The sequence below is a fragment of the Plecotus auritus genome (assembly GCF_963455305.1).
Source record: "Plecotus auritus genome assembly, chromosome: 1".
Taxonomy (NCBI): Eukaryota; Metazoa; Chordata; class Mammalia; order Chiroptera; family Vespertilionidae; genus Plecotus; species Plecotus auritus.
Genome location: NC_137770.1, coordinates 101,200,513 through 101,214,989, shown reverse-complemented (window position 1 = coordinate 101,214,989; position 14,477 = coordinate 101,200,513). Strand labels below are relative to the sequence as shown.

Below are 14,477 nucleotides of genomic sequence, written 5' to 3'. Positions count from 1 at the left end.
CACGAATTTTGTGCACCGGGGCTCTAGTAAGTAATAATTATGATTTTTAATTCTTTTAATTTCTAAAGTGAAAATTCAGTTTATTCATCTGTTTATGACACAGTGCATAAGAGGCAAGGTGTTTTGCACCATAGATTTCACTGCCAGCTCCTTTGGATGTGCATTTCTTTGGCTAAAAAGACTAGAAGGGAAAGCAAGGCAATGCTTAAGCAACTGAAGTGAGGATAGGCAGGGGGCAATGCTAACACCATCCTCACAGGGATGGGTACAGGGAGCTATTAGTTATAAGCTGATTTTCTAGAATTAGCTGGAAGCATTGGAATACCACTCCTGGATGCTAGAGCCCCTGCAAGCCTCACTCTTCCCCACCACACAGGTACAGCAGGGCTTTCTGATAGTCACCCTGGTGTCCTATTGGATGTAGTAGTACAGGGACTCACCATACTTCCTTTTCAATTCAGACAGACCTGATTTTCAACATGTCCACTTCTATGCAGGAGACCATGATTCTGCTCAGGACCTTATCGCGAGTCCCATTGCCTTTCATGGAGTCATACAGTTGGTCAGCAAAATACAGGGACTTGTTCTGATTACTCTGCACCGGGTTCAGGAAAGCATTTTCCAGGTCTCCCTGACTTCCTTCTTGATGCTCTCCAACATGTCATAAGGGCTGTAGCTCTTGTCCCTCCCATATACTTTCTGGAGGTGACACAAGGTACGCTCAGTCATAATGCTGATCCACTTGGGAACATCAGTCCCTTTTCACTCCAGCCTCAGAGAGATCCCAGACATCTTTCAGCCAGTTCATAATCCATGACAGAACCATCTGCTCTTCTACCCTTCACAAGGGCAACCATCAGCTTGCAGAAGTCACCAGATGTGTCGGAAATAATGTCCTTCTCCAGATCAGTTTTGCACATTTCCTTGTAGACTGTTAGTTTCCTGCAACTCCTGGTCAGTCCTTGAGCAGATGATCTCAATGAGAGAGTCCTCATTAGTCCCCTTCATGGAGGCCTTCAGCTCTGAAGCATCATACTGAGCAGGTGTTTTCAATAGGCCCCAATCACCCTCCCCAGGTGAAGGCTGACTTCAGTGCTGACACAAGCTCCTTTTTGGTCCTTCTCTGATAGGCAAAGGCAATATCTTGTCTCTGCTCATTGCTGCAATTGGTCAAAATGTCGATGGTGGTCATTTCATTCACATCTTTGCTCTTGATGGTTGTTTCAATGTTTAAAGCATCCCAGTCAGCATCAAAGTTAGTATAGGCTTTGACTGACCCGTAGAGTGATCACTCTCAAGCTGAGCTTGCACAGAAATCAGTGAATAGCACACATTTTGAAAGAAGCTGGGCCGGGTGCCGAGAGCTGTGAGTGTCCCCAGATGCCAAGCTAATTCTGATTTTTTTTAAAGGAGCAAATTGATTTTTCACTGGAATGGTATATCCTTGAAAATAGGTGTTTTAGAAAAGACTCTCTACACTTATGTTTGTGATGCTGCTTTCACTCCAAATCCTTTCCTTGAATCTTTTTTTTTTTAATTGATTTTTTTTTTTTTTTTTTTTTTACAGAGAGGAAGGGAGAGGGAGAGGGATAAAGAGCTAGAAACATCGATGAGAGAGAAACATCAATCAGCTGCCTCCTGTACACCCCCCACTGGGGATGTGCCCGCAACCAAGGTACATGCCCTTGACTGGAATCGAACCTGGGACCTTTCAGTCCGCAGGTCGACGCTCTATCCACTGAGCCAAACCGGTTAGGGCTCCTTTTCTTGAATCTTTTTGGAAGTTTCTTTAGATCCATTTAGAAGCCACAGAATAAAATTTAACATTTTATTCAATACCTTGTTTTTTGACCAAACATCACACACAGCTTCATATCACACACTTCTTTCTTATTCATCAGACTTGGTTCAATTTTTTCCCCAAAATTTAGATGTCCACTTCAAAAAGCTTTAATTTTATGTACTACTAGGACATTAATTTTTCTGAAGCACAATTCCAGTCATTCTTATGCTTAAAGTCTCTCAGAGGTTTCCCATCTCTTAAAATTTTAATTTTCTTTAATTTTAAAGTACAGACTTCTCAGATCGTCATTCAAAGCCCTATGCAATATTGTCCAACCTGTCTTTATGGCCTACTTTCATTCTCACCAGCACATACTGCTCTCTAGCCAATCTGGACTACCTGAGAGAGCCAAGGATGTATATCTATCTCACCTATTTTGCTGTGCCTCACCACTTCCACCTCCTCTAATCCCCATTTCAATCTTTTGCTTATTAAAAGCCAGCCTTCAAGGCCTGGCTCATGTGGCATGTTTCTCATGAAATTATCCAAAGAATGTTTTCTGTGCCAGGATTTTCATAGCACCTTGATATTACTATTCCTTTTGTACCTAGAACCCTATCCAGAATGTGGGATGTAGATGTCATAATTAAATAATATGAATTGCAAAAGTAGAGAGAGTGAGAATGGTATCCTTGCTTTGTTTTCTCACTGTGCTTTGTCTGTGCTCTATCTTGGCCACAAGGAATGTGATGCAGTATCACTGAAGGTGTTCTGACTTACAAGCGATTCAAAGTGACTCCCCAAAGCACTTTCCACAGCAGGAGGACCACCAGAACTAAAGCATCCCTCCCAAGTTGGCACACTGAATGATGCAAGATCAATTATGTATTTTAATCTGTCTTTTTAATTCACATTATGCAATCATGAGCCCAGGTATTAATGAGCTCTTGTCTTTCCTTAATTGAACCAGACCATCAAAAACCTATTGCTGAGATTCCATCTCACAGCACTCATGATCCAACATGTACTGGCCCTTAAATCGTGAATAAGTTCCAACTGTGTAATTACTTCTGCCTACTTGTTCTAAAAAAAAATTCTGCAGAACTTCAGTATGTTCTATGTCTGCTTTCAGCTCATCTTTTGAGACATTCTGTCTCCTTCCTGGCCCCCATTCCCCAGCTCTTAACAAACCCTGTCTCAAACCCTGTCTCAGACACTGTGACCACTGCCTGGGGAGCCATGCCTGCCATCCATCGAAGTCTTTCAGAATGATAACCTCTAAGGAAGTGGTTCTGTTTGTGTTTTGTTTGTTTTGCATTTAAGTAGAAAATCAGGCTTTTGGGCTGTGGTTGCCTGTTAGCACAGCCCAAGGATTAATCAGGTGGATTCTACAGTCAGGCTGCCTTGGTTAGAAATGGCTCTGCTGCCTGCTGACAGCACAATACTGGGCAAGGTGCTGAATCTCTTGTGCCCCTGGTTTCCTAATTTATGAAAGAGATGGCAATAGCACCTGTCTCACAGGGTTGTTGCCAGAAGTCAATGTAGAACAGTTCCTGGCATCATAGTAAATTCTCAGTAAATAGAACCTCTTACTCAACTATATCATCATTGTGTGATTTCAGTGAGCTGTCTATCTCTATAGTATAACTAGTAGCCTGGTGCACAAATTCATGCACATTGAAAGGAAATTAATTAGAAGAATTAATACTGCTATTCACCCTTTCTCTATAATAGAAGTGTCAAACAAATTCACAATTGACAATGACAGATGGAAACACCCTGTGCAATTGGCGCCAGTGAGAGCTTTATATGTATCGTGTATGTGCGAGTCAACTTAGCCTTTTATATATATACTAGAGGCCTAATGCACGAAATTTGTGCAAGAATAGGCCTTCCGATTTCGGAGAAACCAAGATGGCGGCATAGGTAAACACCTAAACTGCTGCCTTGCACAACAATTTCAAAACTACAACTAAAAGACAAAACAGACATCATCCAGAACCACAGGAAAGCTGGCTGAGTGGAAATTCTACAACTAGAAGGAAAGAGAAAAGCTCACAGATAATCAGAGGAGCTACAAAAGGCTGAGGTACAGAGACGCGCATGCAAAGAGGACTGACTGCTGAGTGCGCAGGTGACTTTCTCAAGCGGGAGGGAGACAGAAGCTCCCGACTGCGCTGAACTCCAGTTCTGGGCGAGACTCTGGGAACCCAGACTCATTCTGGGAGAAAATGGACTGTCTGGCAGTGGGTGAAACTCGAGGGCGGCTTTCTCTCAGTGGTGCTCGCAGCGATTAAAGAGGGACACTGAGACTCAGAGGCCTCATAGGGCAGAGCTGACGGGAAACCAAGGCTGTCTGCTCTGCCTGAGACTCCGCCCCATCCAAGCTGAGCACAGAGGCTTTTGTAATTTTGCAAGTCTTGTCTCATAAGGGTGTTTCCAGCACAGAAGTTCTCCCAGCGTAGACACAGCTGATCCTCACAGCCAATTGGTCTGGAGGTCAATTCCTCCCAGTGATACCAACAACAATCAAGACTTAACTACAACAAGGCTGTGCACACAGTCCACAAAGGGTTGCACCAAGAGTGTCCACCTCAGGTTAACTGGGGAGGCTGAGCGACTGGGCCCTATAGGACACCTAGCACACAAAGCTACTCTACCAACTCAGGGAAGCAGCTGAAATGTGGAGACAAAGAGGCAGGTCACAAATGAAAGAAATGGAGGAAAGCAAACGACTAGATATAGAGTTCAAAACCATGGTTATAAGGTTTTTCAAGAATTTCATAGAAAAGGCCAATAAATTTATCAAGACCCTCGAGGATATGAAAAAAAAAACAAATTAGAAATTAAGCATACACTTACTGAAATAAAAAATATTATACAGAGACCCAACAGCAGACTAGAGGACTGCAAGAATCAAGTCAAAGAGTTGAAATACAAAGAAGCAAAAAACACTCAACCAGAAAAGTAAAAAGAAAAAATAATTGAAGATAATGTAAGAAGCCTCTGGGACAACCTCAAGTGTACCAACATCCAAATTATGGGGGTGCCAGAAGAAGAGAGAGAGCAAGATATTGAAAACCTATTTGAAGAAATAATGACTGAAAACTTCCCCCACCTGGTGAAAGAAATAGACTTACAAGTACAGGAAGCGCACAGAACCCCAAACAAAAGGAATCCAAAGAAGACCACACCAAGACACATCATAATAAAATGCCAAGAGCAAAAGACAAAGAGAGAATATTAAAAGCAGCAAGACAAAAACAGTTAATTACCTACAAGGGAGCACCCATACGACTGTCAGCTGATTTCTCAATAGAAACTATGCAGGCCAGATGGGAGTGGCAAGAAATATTCAAAGTGATGAATAGCAAGAACCTACAACCAAGATTACTCGACCCAGCAAAGCTATCATTCAGAATTGAAGGTCAGATAAAGAGCTTCACTGATAAGAAAAAGCTAAAGGAGTTCATCACCACCAAACCAGTATTATATGAAATGCTGAAAGGTATTCTTTAAGAAGAGGAAGAAGAAAAAGGTAAAGATAAAAATTATGAACAACAAATACATATCTATCAACAAGTGAATCTAAAAATCAAGTGAATAAAAAATCTGATGAACAGAATAAACTGGTGAATATAATAGAATCAGGGGCATAGAAAGGGAGTGGACTGACAATTCTCACAGGGAAAGGGGTGTTGGGGGGTGCAGGAAGAGATTGGACAAAAATTGTACACCTATGGATGAGGACAGTGCGGGGGAGGTAAGGGCGGAGGGTGGGGTGGGAACTGGGTGGAGGGGAGCTATGGGGGGTAAAAAGAGGAACAATTGTAATAATCTGAACAATAAAAATTTATTAAATTAAAAAAAAAAGAAAAAAAGAATAGGCCTTCCTTCCCCCGGCTGCTGGCACTGGCTTCCCTCTGACCCCCGGGACCCGGGCTTCCCTCTGGCCTCTGGCAGGCACCTGGGACCTGGGCTTCCCTCGCAGCCCCAGCTTCATCTGGAAGGTCATCCAGAAGGACATCTGGTCTAATTAGCATATTACACTTTTATTATTATAGATAGAATAAACTTGCTTAATTAGGCTTGCTTTCTGATGTAGCTAAACTTTTTCCAGCCCAGTGAAGCACCCCAACTTCTCTTTCAGGTACTTGTTAGCAACACAGCAGTAAATATCAACATGAAGCAGATTATTATTATAGATCACGCAGGGAGAACAAAGGGTAAATTATTTAACTGCAGCAGTGTTTGACTATATTCTGTGCAGTGAGAAAACCTGGAGTCATTTTCAAGGTCCACCATTTCTTACTTTTTTTCAGTCGGGTCAAGTTTCTAAGCTTTCTAAATCTCTGTTTTCCGACTAATGAAAAGCAAATAGGATTCCACCGAGTCTCTTATCTACCTACTCCAGGACTTCTGTGAGGATCATATGAGATGAGGCATGGGAAAACACTTCACAAACATTTGGTTAAAGTGTAAAATGTTTGCACCTGGCTGTAAAGCAAGCCATGTTCCTGGGCTGAAGAAACTCCAAGGAGGCTAGTCACTAGGAATAGGAAGCTGGGCATTGCTATGTAATGTTATTACCTGAAGGGACACAGAATATTAGCCATATATATATGTATATCATATCTAATAAAAGAGTAATATGCAAATTAACCCTCACTTCGCTACACCCACAAGCCATGCCCACAAGCCACGCCCACCAGCCAATCAGAGAGACTATGCAAATAAACCCAACCAAGATGGCTATGGCCACAGAGACCAGGAGGGAGGCTTGGGTTTCCCCGGCGATGGAGGAAGCCAAGCTTTCCGCCTGCCCTTGCAGGCCTAGGCCTCCACTCAATGCTACAAAGTTTCAATGATAGAAGATACATAAACCCAAACAGAAATGGCGGCAGCCATGGAGCTGGAAAGAGCAGGAGGCTAGGGTTGCCCCCGGTGATGGAGGAAGCCAAGCTTTCCGCACACCCTGGCCGGCCTAGGCCTCTGCTTAAGGCTACAAAGTTTCGATTATAGAAGATACATAAATCCCCCAAAGAAAGGCTGCCGCCACGGAGCAAGCAGAAGGCTTGGCTCCGCTCCAGGCTACAAAGTTTCAATTGTAGAAGATAAATAACCTCCAGATACCAGGGCCTCTGCTTGGGTCACCAGGGGGCATGGCCGGCCTGCAAACCACCACAGGCCCCTCGCCCAGGCTGCCCCATGCCCCAAGGGAACCCCCACCCTGATCCGGGACACCCTTCAGGGCAAACCAGCTGGCCCCCACCCATGCACCAGGCCTCTATCCTATCTAATAAAAGAGTAATATGCAGATTGACCATCACTCCAACACATAAGATGGCTGCCCCCATGTGGTCAAAGATCCTGCCCCCATGTGGACACAAGATGGCCACCACAAGATGGCCAGCAGGGGAGGGCAGTTGGGAGGGACCAGGCCTTAAAGGGAGGGCAGTTGTGGGCGATCAGGCCAGCAGGGGAGGGCAGTTGGGAGGGACCAGGCCTGCAAGGGAGGGCAGTTGGGGGGCGATCAAGCCTGCAGGGAAAGGCAGTTAGGAGGGACCCAGGCCTGCAGGGGAGAGCAGTTAGGGGTGACCAGGCCTGCAGGGGAGGGCAGTTAGGGGTGACCAGGCTGGCAGGGGAGGGCAGTTAGGGGCGACCAGGCTGGCATGGGAGCAGTTAGGCATCAATCAGGCTGGCAGGGGAGTGGTTAGGGGGTGATCAGGCTGGCAGGCAGAAGTGGTTAGGGGCAATCAGGAAGGTATGCAGGCGAGCCAGCAGTCCTGGATTGTGAGGCCCAGTGGGATCGGGCCTAAACAGGCAGTCGGACATCCCTCGAAGGGTCCCAGATTGGAGAGGGTGCAGGCTGGGCTGAGGGACACACACACCCCCATGCACGAATTTCGTGCACCGGGCCTCTAGTAAATATATATATATATATATATATATATATATATATATATATATATATACACACACACACACACACACACATACATACATATACACATACATATACATATATACACACACACACACACACACATATATATAAAATCCAGCAACATTTTATACTTTCTGTATTCCTTTCTGTTTGGGAAAGGGTTATAATGGGAGAGTCCTCAGTGCTTTTATTTGCAGTTCACAGGGTGTCTAACTGCTAAGATGTTCAGCCAGCGATTACTCTGAGCAGGTGGAGGCTCGCCTTCCTCTTGATGGAATGATTTCTTCAGAAGGAGTAATCCTGTTCTTAATCTCATTGAGTTCTTCCTAGTCACATCATTGCACAACACTGAGCTAATAGGCATAGTTCATTTTTGCCTACCTCCCTACCCCAAATAAGAGGAAAGGAGGGGGTGGGGCATCAGGGTAAGAGAGTGCAGATGTTATGTATGCACTTGTACATATGCACTTAAATGTGAATTTAAAATTGGTTTGCTTTGCTTTGTGAGGCAACACCTGAATTTTGATAAGAAAATGGGCCAGTAACACAAAGGAAGGATCATCCAAAAGCTGCATTCCAGCAGTTTGAGGGGTGAGTGGAAACTTCTCAGTGTGTCGTTGTGTAGGGTAAATGGAAGTGGGGCTGGGCCAGAACCCTGGAGAGTTTTCCCCGACTCTCAATATTCTCTAGACAAATGATAGCTCTTCTCATCCCCTCACCTCTCCTCCTATTTTCCTCACAAGAAGTCATCTTGTTCAGCCACAGTTTATACTCAGGGCCCATTGTTTAGGTCTGAGAAATGAGACAGGATGATACTCAGCATTATACATTTATTCTTGTGGGAAGAATGAACAACTCATTCTTTAATGTTTACAAATTGCTTTGTAGATGAAAAGTGTTGAACAAATGCCAAGTAACATTATTGCTTTTAGGGGTGTTTGTTTCCAGTCTGGTAAAAGGCATTTATCTCTAGGCCCAATGGAAGCTTAAACTTCCATAGCCAGAATTTATATCTGTTTCTCTCACATATAATAAAAACAGAGCGTCCTGCGTGCACACTGATGATGCTAAGAGCACTGTAAGTTTTGGTTACTTAAAAAAAGAAGTGGTCACCCAAGGAAAGAAGACATTGGGTAGCGACAGGGAAGAAGAGAGGGAGAGGCATATCCTCAAATACATTTCAAGGGCATGTGGTTTTATGGCAAGAGAATTAAGAACTGGAGGAATAAATGGAGTAGGAGGAGATACAACATTTTAAAGAACTTAAAATATAGTCTAGTGCAGAAGGATCCTAGGTACCTCTTTCATAAAGGAGTAGGTATGTGGAATGAAAGCTGCAAGGGTATCAGATCGCTGCTTCCCATCACCACAGTTGTCATGAAGTTGTCTTCTTTGAAATAAAAATGAGAATCCCTGGGTTCAGCCTTAGAAAAGGAGAAATGCCATATCTCAGGATGTGGCATCCTCACTCTGGATTTTGAACGCAAAATAAAGCTGTGGCAAAATTGAATAATGGGAAGAAATGTGTTCAATCTGTTAAACTTTAGTTGCAAACTACAGAAACTAACTCTGGTTAAGGGGATGTATTAGAAGGATATGAAGTACCTCAGAGAATTAACAGCAAGTCTGAGTGAACAGGCCATGGAGAGGACAGGGATCCAAGCAATTTCAGAGATCTCGTGGGAAGTGAGTGACACCAGACTTGGCCACGAGAAGGCTTCTGGTTGCTGAAGGTTCAGAATCCCAGGAGAGAGAGTCTGACTGGCCCAGCTTAGGTCAAGGGACAAGTACTGCTAGAGTGAACAACATGTATCACAGTTCTCTAGAAATTCAGAGGAGGGGGATGGGAGACACAGTGGTCTGGCAAGGCCTCAGGGAAGAGGACAGGTTTAATATCATGCACAAGGCCTGAAGTTTAAACAGTAGTTAAAAACCCCAGCCAGAGTGGGGCACAGCACTTTGGTTGACAGTCCAAACAAGACCACATGCACTGGGAAGTTCTCCAAAGGAAAACTGAGGAACCAGCAAAGGGTGACAAAAACAACAGATGTCATCACACATGAGTGGGCAATGGAGAAGAGAAAGAGGATGCTGGATAGAGAAGTTCTTCAGAGATTCTTACCAATTATTATTTTATCCTTATTAGATATCTAGGGCATCACTCAGAGGGCTCTGCTGTGCTCAAGGCCTCAATTCTTACCTCTTCAGCGTTAATTTCTCTTTCCTGTCCTGGATGTCTACTTAGGTGTTCCAATTTTATCTCATTTAATTCTAGTTAACCAAAATATATCGAGCAGTTAATTGTTACATACATCATGCTAAGTGTGAATAAATGTTATTCCTGACTTAAGAAGGTTAAACTCTCATAGAGAAGCTCATTATCTATCCAAATTCATGCTCTTTACTCCACACCAACAATTTATTTTACTCATTAGTGTTTTAATAGTATATGCCCAGACCATCAGCCTCAAAGCCTTAGAATTATTTACAACTCAACCTTTCCTTAAGCTCCCATATTTATATCACTTATCAGCTTATTCACGTAGTAAGTCCTACCAGTCCTTCCTCCAAAATCTGTACACCCATTTGTGCATTTCTGTACTGGTGTCCCCACTTGTTGAAGACCTCGTTTACTTTTCTGTAATAACCACTTCAGGTTCAAGAAGACTTAGAGTAATTTCACTTTGACCCATGTAACTTATTTTCCACTACTCTTAAAACATAATCACAGCTCCAGGCAGGTCAGTCGTCTCATTGTTTTTCAAATATACCATGTTATTCTGGCTTTCATGCCCTTCCACATATCTTTCTCCTCCTCACCTGGAATGTCCTCCTTTCTTTCATCCATTTAAACCAGTTGTTCTTAACCTGGTCACATATTCCCATCACCTGGAGATGGTTGTTCCTCCCTCCATCCCTTCCTTCCTTCTTTCCCAATGGAAAGGACCCAGCTAGATCAATTAAGCTGAAAGTTCTGGGGCCTCAGTATTTTTAAAGGCTAAATTAGACCTCATGGAAGTGTCCATAAACCCGTCCTGCTCCTGAGACCCTCCTGGATCACGATGGCCACTATGCCTTTAACACCCATCTTTCTTTGAACTTCTAGAAAACTACAGTGCCCTTTGTCCAAAACTAGCAGCTAATTCCTACCTTACAGCATTATTTCCTAGTTGTCTCTAATGTTTAGTTTATTAACATTAACTAACATTTATTAACATTAACTAAACATGAGGGCATGAACAAAAGCTTAAATGATTAGTAAGCTCTTTCAGATAATGAAAAAGAAAATAAATGGAAATAAATTAAAGAATGTTTAAAATGACTGAGTGGTCAGTAAAGTGATATGGGCTGAACTGTGTCCCCTCAAAAATTTATATGTTGAGGAGAAACCAAGATGGTGGCATAGGTAAACACCTAAACTGCTGCCTCACACAACAATATCAAAACTACAACTAAAAGACAAAACGGACACCATCCAGAACCACAGGAAAGCTGGCTGAGTGAAAATTCTACAACTAGAAGAAAAGAGGAAAGCACATTGAGACACAGGTGCTACAAAAGGCTGAGGTATGGAGGCTCGCACGCGGAGAGGACGGGAGGCTGTGTGCACGGGTGGCTGAGTGCGCGGCTGGCTTTCTAAAGCGGGAGGGAGAAGGAAACTCCCAACTGCACTGAACTCCAGTCCCGGGTGAGACGCTGGGAAACCAGACTCATTCGGAGGGAATCTGGACTGTCAGGGAAAAGAAAGCACACTGAGACTTGGGAGCTGCGGAAGGCAGAGGTCCAGAGGCACGCGCGCGCAGAGAGGACTGACTGCTGAATGCACGGGAGGCTGAGTGCAAGGCTGGCTTTCTAAAGCAGGAGGGAGACAGAAGCTCCCGACTGCGTTGAACTCCAGTTCTGGGCAAGTTTCTGGGAACCCCGACTCATTCGGGGAGAAACTGGACTGTCTGGCAGCAGGCGAAACTCGAGGGCGGCTTTCTCTCAGAGGTGCTTGCACTGATTACTGAGGGACACTGAGACCCAGGGGCCTCATAGGGCAGGGCTGATTAGAAACCAAGGCTGTCTGCTCCACTCTGAAACTCCGCCCCATCCAAGCTGAGCACAAGAGGCTTTTGCAATTTTGCAAGTCTTGTCTCAGAAGGGTGTTTCCAGCACAGAAGTTCTCCCAGTGTAGACATAGCTGATCCTCACAACCAATTGGTCTGGAGGTCAATTCCTCCCAGTGATACCAACAACAATCAAGACTTAACTACAACAAGGCTGAGCACACAGTCCACAAAGGGGTGCACCAAGAGTGTCCACCTCAGGTAACTGGGGAGGCTGAGCCACTGGGCCCTAGAGGACACCTAGCACACAAAGCTACTCTACCAACTCAGGGAATCAGTGAAAATGAGGAGACAAAGAAACAGATCACAAATGAAAGAAATGGAGGAAAACAAATGACTGGATATAGAGTTCAAAACCACGGTTATAAGGTTTTTCAAGAATTTCCTAGAAAAGGCCAATAAATTTAACAAGACCCTCGAGGATATGAAAAAGGACCAACTAGAAATTAAACATACACTGACTGAAATAAAAAATATTGTACAGAGACCCAACAGCAGACTAGAGGACCGCAAGAATCGAGTCAAAGAAGCAAAAAACACTCAGCTGGAAAAGCAAAAAGGAAAAATAATCCAAAAATTTGAAGACAGTGTAAGGAGCCTCTGGGACAACCTCAAGCGTTCCAACATCCGAATTATGGGGGTGCCAGAAGAAGAGAGAGAGCAAGATACTGAAAACCTATTTGAAGAAATAATGACTGAAAACTTCCCCCACCTGGTGAAAGAAATAGACTTACAAGTACAGGAAGCGCACAGAACCCCAAACAAAAGGAATCCAAAGAAGACCACACCAAGACACATCATAATTAAAATGCCAAGAGCAAAAGACAAAGAGAGAATATTAAAAGCAGCAAGACAAAAACAGTTAGTTACCTACAAGGGAGCACCCATACGATTGTCAGCTGATTTCTCAACAGAAACTATGCAGGCCAGATGGGAGTGGTAAGAAATATTCAAAGTGATGAATAGCAAGAACCTACAACCAAGATTACTCTACCCAGCAAAGCTATCATTCAGAATTGAAGGTCAGATAAAGAGCTTCACAGATAAGAAAAAGCTAAAGGAGTTCATCATCGCCAAACCAGTATTATATGAAATACTGAAAGGTATTCTTTATGAAGAGGAAGAAGAAGAAAAAGGCAACAAGTGAATCTAAAAATTAAGTGAATAAAAAATCTGATGAACAGAATAAACTGGTGAATATAATAGAATCAGGGGCATAGAAAGGGAGTGGACTGACAATTCTCAGGGGGAAAAGGGTGTGGGAGGTGCGGGAAGAGACTGGACAAAAAGCGTACGCCTATGGATGAGAACAGTGGGAGGGAGATAAGGGCAGAGGGTGGGGTGTGAACCGGGTGGAGGGGAGCTATGGGGGGAAAAAAGAGGAACAATTGTAATAATCTGAATAATAAAGATTTATTAAATTAAAAAAAATTTATATGTTGATCCTAACTCATAATGCCTCAGAATGGGACTGATTTTGGAGGAAAGGCCTTTAAAGAGGTCAGTAAGTTAAATGAGGCCATAGGGTGGGTTCTAATGAATCTATCTGATCATTAAGAAGAAGAACTTTGGACATGCAGAGGAAAGACCATGTGAGAACACAGAAAGAAGAACATCTGCAAACCAAGAGAAGAGGCCTCACAAGCATGTCAAACTTGTGGCCCACCAGGAACAAATTTGACATTTTTGCCTCAGAAGAAACCAAACCTGCAACACCTTAATCTCAGATTTTCAGCCTTCATAACTGGGAGAAAATTAATTTTTGTTGTTTTAGCCCCTAATATGTGGTACTTTGTTATGGTAGCCTCAGTAGTCTAATATATGAAATAGAGATGTGGACAAATTAAATTCATGAATTTGGATATGTCAAAATTACAACTAAATTACAAAACAGTCATCATTCAGAATCTCCTGAAATCTGGCTGAATGGAAGTCCTACAACTAGGGAAATAAAGAAGCCACATTAAGACTGGTAGGAGGGGTAAGAAGAGGAAGGGCTGGTTCTACACCCATATATGGCAGATAAAAATTGGGAGGGATATCTAGTCTGTGGAGGTCCCCTCCCTGAGGTGCAAGGGGCCTCCCAAGCCCCACACCAGGCCACCCAGCCCAGGGTTTCAATGCTGGGAAAAGAAGTCCCCATAACCTCTGGCCATAAAAACCAGTAAGGATTGAGGCTGAGGGTGGCTGAGGCTGCTGGAGCCCCAGGCAATTCCTCTTAAAGGGCCTGCACAAAGATTTATGATTCATACGCTCTGAGCTTCTGTGCAGGGGCAGCAGCTTGAAAGGAACTTGAGACATATAGAGAAGAACTGAATTGTTTGGCATCAGGGCCAGAGCTGGAGAGGCAGCTTTTTCCCAGACAGAAGTGCTGGTAGAGGCCATTATTCCTTTTCTGGCCCTTCTTCCACAGAGCCAGAAGATGGTACCATATCTGAGATTCCATCAACCTGGCTCACACTGTTTGTCCCACTCTGGTGACTCTGAGATCCTGCCCTACCAACTTTACAGCCCACCCAAGTGGTTTTCAGTGGCTTTTCCATAGGAATGGCCTATTTTGGCTCATGCTTCAGATTTTTCTAAAGTCCCTCAAACAAGCAGTATCTAGCTTCAGTGTGCAACACACCTCTTGCTAAGT

General features: G+C 43.7%; 1 pseudogene across 1 annotated transcript; it reads right to left on the bottom strand.

Annotated features, from left to right (window-relative positions):
* Positions 1-355: 355 nt before the first annotated feature.
* LOC308240570 (annexin A2-like) lies at positions 356-1,285 on the bottom strand (annotated as a pseudogene). The gene has a single exon. The product of its transcript is annotated as an annexin A2-like (transcript).
* Positions 1,286-14,477: the final 13,192 nt, after the last annotated feature.